Consider the following 6,889-nt stretch of genomic DNA (forward strand, 5'->3'; position numbering starts at 1 on the left):
GTTCCTGGCTGGAGCAACCAGAGAAGATGGCATAAAAAGAACACAGCTGCTTCTCACTCTCCTATGTAAGGCTGGTTACAAAGTTTCAAAAAAGAAAGCCCAGATCTGTCAAGAAAAGTCAAGTACCTTGGTTTCTTTATGACTCCGGACAGTGGCAACTGGGCTACAAGAGGAAACAGGTGACCTGCTCAATTCCAGTCCCTTTAACCTGCTATCAAATCAGAGATCTTTGGTGTCACTTAATTCTGCTGTGTATGTATCTCCAACTTTTTAGTTATGGCAAAACCCTCTGTGAAGGCCCAAAAAGGAGAGAACAGGATCTGATGTTTGGGGGGCCAACAAAATAAAAGGACTTTGAGGACACTAAAGAAGCACTCACCAATGCACCTGGACTATGACTCTCTGACCTCACAAAGCCTTTCTTCCTGTATGTCCATGAATGGTATGGAATAGCTGAAGGGATCCTGACTCAAATGCTGGAAACATGGCACATCCAGTGGCCTATCTATCTAAACAGCTGGACTCTGTAGCCCAAGGCTGGCCACCTTGCTTATGGGCCCTTACAGTCACAGCCCTTCTGGTATTGGAAGCTAATAACCTGGCTGGGAAAGAAGAATTAGGTGCCCGTGTTCTTCATTAATTTTGACATTATTAGATTACAAAGGACAATGTTGGCTGAATAATGAAAGAATGGTCAGTTACCACTGGGTGGGAAAGCAAACCTTTTTCTTAAGATGGAAGCTGTTGCTTAAGATGGTCATCCAGATTCTAAGCAAGGATCTTCCACTGGGTAAGAGAGTCTTTATGTAGTAAAGTTGTAATACATCTAAATTTAAAAAAAGAAAGAGAGAATATAATTAAGTGATAAAAATGTCTATATAAATGAAGGGTAAATTTTAAAATGTTTGTGTGCAATTAAGTTGGTTATACATAAGTAACACAATCAGTTAAATCTACTGAAGGTTCCCTAAAGTCAAATATTAATGTACTGATATAAACCAAAGTTTAATACTATGTTGAAATGACAAGGATTTCTTCAAATATTAATTCACTCGTAACATTGAATCTATTAAGCTTTATTATCTAGAGCAATTAGTGCTAAAAATCAGGGTTTATATTATTATTTTAGAGTATTGTACTAAATTACAGAGTCTAGATTTTTCTTCAAAAGCTAAACTTGAATCAAATAATAACCCACTTGAATCAAATGTATGAAATATGATATGTCAAGAACTATGTAATGTTTTGAACAACCAATAATAAATTTGTTTTAAAAAGTATTACATAAAAAAAGGTGGGGTGGGGGCAAGAAACACAATATTTAGCTCTTGCCTTCTGAGTCAGCTTGAACCCAGGAAACAAGGGAAATTCTCTAAGAGCTTTGCAACTCTGGGTCACATGACCTCCCTATCAGGTGGATTACTGGGATCTTTAAAAAATCCAATCAGTACACCGACTGCAAAAGAGGAGATCATTGAAAAAGAGAGATATCCCTGATGTTTCCAAGGTAAGCCACAGGGTCAGTCAGGCCTTGACTTATCCTGCTGGATGACATTAGTAGAGCTAAACAGCTACTCATTAGTTCCCCAACAGAGACCCCAAGAGAACTCAGCTGACTCTTAATGATAGATAAGAACAAGATCACTTTGACCGGCATGATCTTGAATACCTAACAAATACAGCTAAAATGAAAAGAGACCATTCCAATAAAAAGATATTTTATAAAATTCAGATGGCATTAAGTAGCTTAACTAAATGTTGTGTTTACATTCTTGATAACTCTGACCAGGTTAAAGATTTACATTCCCAAATTTAGCTTTGTCCTCTGTCTTTTTAGGCCTTATTATGAGGACAGCTTCTCAGTCTGACACCTCCTGGTGAGAGATTATTGATTTCTATCATCTTCATGATACTCATTGACATGTTCCAGATGATGAGACATTTATCTTGTATTAATCTCATATCAGTACTCATGTCTTTATGTTTCTTTCATAGACACACCCATGTTTTGAGGAGTCTCATGACTAAACACTCAAGGTCACTCCAGGTGAATTAGGAGGCATAAAATAACCACACAGAGCAAAGAAATGTCTTCTTCTTGAGAAATACCTTTTTCTTTGGGTTCTGTGATGGCTCCTGCAACCTTTGGGGTCTGTAAAAAGAGAGAGAGGAGCACAGGTTGAACCCTTTCATTGGGAAGAAGCCTTGAATTCAAATGTGGCAAATGGTAGGATTACAGGGGAACAGGTAAGTGTAGCTCAACTGCTTCCATGCTGGCAACTTAACTTAAGGTTGCTCATGTGAATTTCCAGGGACACCAAAGAAAACACAGACAAACACTTTCCTTTTAATTAAGCTTTATGATGGTTTCTTCATTCTCTGCCTCAGGCTCCTCAAATGGGATAGCAAGAGAAAGTCAGGAGGGGCAGGTGAGAGAGAGTGAGCATATTTGGATATGGAATTTTATTGAGGGACCCTTATTCTTAGAAAGTTCCATCCAAAAAAGGTCAGAAGTGGCAGTGTTACAAAGGACAGGTGAGTTTAATTTGACCCAAAGGGCCATGGAGTGAGAGGCCTACATCTGAAGACGTGCCCTCAAACTTCCAGGACCGGGGCAATGTTCAGGTCACTACAATATGTAGTGCCTGTCAAAGCCTCTCCCCTCCAGGATGGAAGGCATAAATCATTCAGAGTGGCTTCCCACACTCAACCCTTCTAGGGCTACTCCCAGGGCCACACCTTATTATCCAACCATGGGAAAAGATGGAGTATGAGTCATGGCACTTACTGTTCCAGACTACATTGATCTTTCAGATCCCCATGGTGCCTCAGGACTAAAGGTGCCTGAATTTGGAGTGGTGACCCACAAATTCCCCCTTGATTATTATTTAAAGGCAATTGGGGTATTACATGTTTTAGTCACTGGATTCTTGGTCCAAGGTCATCATAATCTACTATTGAAACACAAAAGGAATTAGTAGAATACATATCATTTCAATAATATAGTCAACTTGCAAGATCCAGGTTATTATTATTACTCTGACAAACACTCATCAGAAGATTTTTAATCTTTTCTCAATTTTTTTATTGGGAAGCATCGCATTTGGCCATAGTAACACAGATGTATTTAGTTGGCATGGCATTTAAGCCTATCCACAAACCACAGAGTAGAAGGCTCATTTGCATTATTCAGTATATTGTCTTCTAGAGCATTTCAGCTTAGTTCCAATTCTTCCATCAGAACTTATATGACTATGAAGGATCTTGGAAGTGATTTAAATCAAATCTGAAGAAAATTCACATGTTAAAAGTTTAAAACATAGCCATAAATGCTATAATTATAGAAGCAAGGAATGATATTTAACGTAGTCACTTTAAGGATCATGAGATCAGGAGCTTGCCTAGGTCTGGTTAATTAGCATGTACCTGTTTCAAAGCTTGAATGTTAACCTCAGCATATTATAGCTCTGAAATATTAGCTGGAAATATCTAGTGATACAATATGACAAGATGCATTCTTACAGGCTACAGGATATTTACCATCCTTTCAGTTAATTCTCATATTTCAAGAGTTTTTTAGGTCAGAAATGTAAATATTTTGAAGGTAGAAGTCAAACATCAAAACATCCTTTTGGGTGCCAACTCATTGAGGGTTAGGTTATTACCAATAATTTAGTCTCCAGGTGTTAATAATTTAGTCTCCAGGTGTTATGGCATCCTTGCATAATCAGCTTTGTCAATTCTGGGAGACCAGTCTAAAATATATCCACTATTTCTAGATATCTTCTGTCACACTGGCAAGACATTTGCACAAGCTATCCATTCTACAATTCCTATTGTAGAATGAGTAGAAGAATAATATGTTGGTGGATATCTTACATAAATAACTGGCCTGTGTAGAAAAAAAAAAACTATTTTAATAATCTTTCTGACAATTGTCCAGAAAAGTAAATATCATCTTAACTTTTAAGAACCAGAATAATTGGCTGGTTTAGGTTTCTTACATGCTGTCTTTTTCTCAAAAAATAATCCCAGAGAGTCTGTGTACCAAAAGTTCAACATATAGAAATAATTGAACATTACAGTCAATACAATTAATCTAGTTACATGGGTGGATTTTTCAGTCCACACTTCAAGGCACATTAAAGGTGGACACGAAAAATTGGTCCATAGAAGTCTTTTCATAATTTTTACTTACCTGATAAGCTCATGAAGCTGCATGGCTCTAAATTCTGCAGTTGGGAGATTGACCTTACTATTTCAGACTTTTCAGTCATTTTCATGATGAGAGGTTTCAACTTTCCTTTGAAATCTGATTTAATTTACTGAATCAAGTTGAGTAACAATAAAACTCTCAATATTACAATTTAAGAAAAAAATTTTAAAAATATTTGTAAGATCTAGTATGTGCTTGTGGGGTCCTTTTATTTCCCTTTTTATTATTTAAAAGACTGTTATAAATCATAATATCAGTAATTTAAATTATAGGGAGCCCTCAATCTCCAGAGAAGTTTTCAAACATATCTCTATATCTTAGACTATTATCCTTTAAATAGTTGTCTCTTAATTGTCGTTGAGGAAATATGCTTAAGCTTACTTCCCAGTGTAGGGAGTAGTATGTAAATTTTACCATTTTTTAAATAAATAACAGGTCCAATCAAAGAACTTATATAATATCAATGAATTTCCAGCAAAGTTTGCAACCTTTTTTGCTCAAAAGCAATGTACGACTTTAATTTGGAGAAGATCAATGTTCTCCCAAATCTCACAACTATCTAGCAAAAAAAAAAAAAAAAAATGAATTTGTAAATTTCAGCAGTTTTGAATCAATCAAAGTTAGTCTCAAAGGATAATTAGCAAATTTGGAATCTAAGTCAGTAGTTTAATATATTTAGTGTTTAATCAAGGATGTGAATTATTTACTAAAATTAATCCTTGCTGTAAAAACAAGAATCATTACACAATAAAAACCTTCCTTAAAGGAAATACACTTAATATTTTAATAGATCTTTATTGTGTCAAAATATGGACAAAATCTTAACTCACATAAGCATAGTAAAATTAAGAAAATAGCCTGAAATAATCTTGAATTAGTTAAAATTTTTATAGTCAGTCCAGTACATATAAATCTTTTTTCAATTGTTTAAACTTTCTATATCATCTGTCTACATTATGATATACAGATTTTCCTTTTTAGGAAAATACTTTTATCATTAAAATCCAGAATACAAAGTCCTTGTTTTACCCAAAGATGATTCATTTCTTCCTCTTAAGACCTCCAATGTGTGCTTCCTCTCTGTGAAAGTATCTTCTTTTCCTTTTAGAATTCATCCTGGTTTTTCCTTGGAACAATACTTGAAAACCTTAGAATCTAACAAATTATTGTACTTTGATATGAAGAAAAATCTCAATGAAAATATAGTTAAAGCCATTGGATATTTCTGTAGACAAAATTCATTATGTTTGTTTATTACCTTATAGAGTTTGTACAACAATTTGAGAGAGATTAGTTGATGGTTGTATTTTCTCTTGAAAGCAAACTTATAGTAAAATACATTTATCTCAAATACATGTAACTAAAAGGCAGAGCATCAGAGAAATGCATGTATAAGTAATATATAAATTATGTGTTTCCTGTGAATGTGTAACTGATGTGATCCTGCAATCTGTATTTGGGGTAAAAATGGAAATGCATAACTCATTTGAATCAAATGTATGGAAGATGAAAAAAATAAATAAATATATAAAAAAATAAATCTCCAAAATAAATAAATTATGTGTTTCTGTTGAAAAAAACAAATAGATAAATATATACTATTAAACAATTAGACAAATATGCTAATTATTCAATCAATTAACAACTATAAGTATCCAAATCCCTAGGAAAATATATATTAAAAATAAGGGCATAACTTATACTTGTATATAACCACGTGGTTCTTATGATATATGGTACATTTTAATTTTTCTTGGATTAGTAGTGCATTGTTTCATATTTCTGCTGTAACATATTAAGATCCTTCTGTATACATTTACTTATGTCTTGTATTTATATACTCAAAAATGAGAATGAGGATTCTTTGATTATCACAGGGACATTGCCAGCTTTTGTTTCTAAGACAAGCAAATGCTCCCTCATAACCTTCAAAATTAAAAGCAAAATATAAATAAGCATATATATGTCTTATAATTGTTACATTATCTCTGCAATTTTTCTTAATAATACAGCTATAAAGAAAAAAATTGGTAAGTTACCTTAGAAACTTTGAAAAAGTTAGGCTCAGGGATGCAATGTAGAAGCCTGTGGAATTAAATTTTGCCTGAAAAAAATCTTTTATTAGTATTTATAGGTGGATATTTCTTAAAATGCAGTCTCTGTGCAGCTCCTGGTAGCAGGGATCAAACAGGAAGTACAGTTTAGTGGCTGGAAAGTGGGACCAGAAGTAATGTCTGAGTGAAAGTGAAAGGACCAATGGGAAGCCGGGAAAATACAGGAGGCAAGACCAGGAAACCAGCTTGGGCCTTCCAGGCTTCCTGTTGTAACCTTGGTGATGGAAACAGCAGGGACCAGCTGTTCCTTGTCTGGGGCAAAGGCTCCCTGAGCTTCCCTAGCCACTTGTATTCCATTTGATTTGTTTGTATTTCCCTGCAGCTGGGGAGGATCCTAGGGTAGGAGGCAGCTTGCCTTGTCTCTGTTCCCTGTGCTAGCTGCAGCTGGTATTCTCCTGTCTTTTCTATATTTCCTTGCAGCATGTGGGACTTTAAAATGTGTGTTTTAACAGCAGATGCCAGTGTTACTATCAGATCTTAAGGCAGTCTGTGTTTGGCACCTAGTTCAGGTTGTTTAAGGGTTAAAAGCACTACTGATGGTGGGTCTAGTTACAGACCC

The 6,889-nt window shown here is 35.0% G+C and overlaps 1 long non-coding RNA gene across 1 annotated transcript; it reads right to left on the bottom strand.

Annotated features, from left to right (window-relative positions):
* Positions 1-728: 728 nt before the first annotated feature.
* LOC143641399 (uncharacterized) lies at positions 729-6,381 on the bottom strand. Its single transcript, XR_013155321.1, has 3 exons — positions 6,256-6,381; positions 2,110-2,152; positions 729-826 (listed from the first exon to the last, which is right to left on the bottom strand). It is a non-coding gene; the product is annotated as an uncharacterized LOC143641399 (long non-coding RNA).
* Between the last annotated feature and the right edge of the window lie 508 nt (positions 6,382-6,889).

The sequence above is a fragment of the Callospermophilus lateralis genome, chromosome 2 (assembly GCF_048772815.1).
Source record: "Callospermophilus lateralis isolate mCalLat2 chromosome 2, mCalLat2.hap1, whole genome shotgun sequence".
Classification (NCBI taxonomy): Eukaryota; Metazoa; Chordata; class Mammalia; order Rodentia; family Sciuridae; genus Callospermophilus; species Callospermophilus lateralis.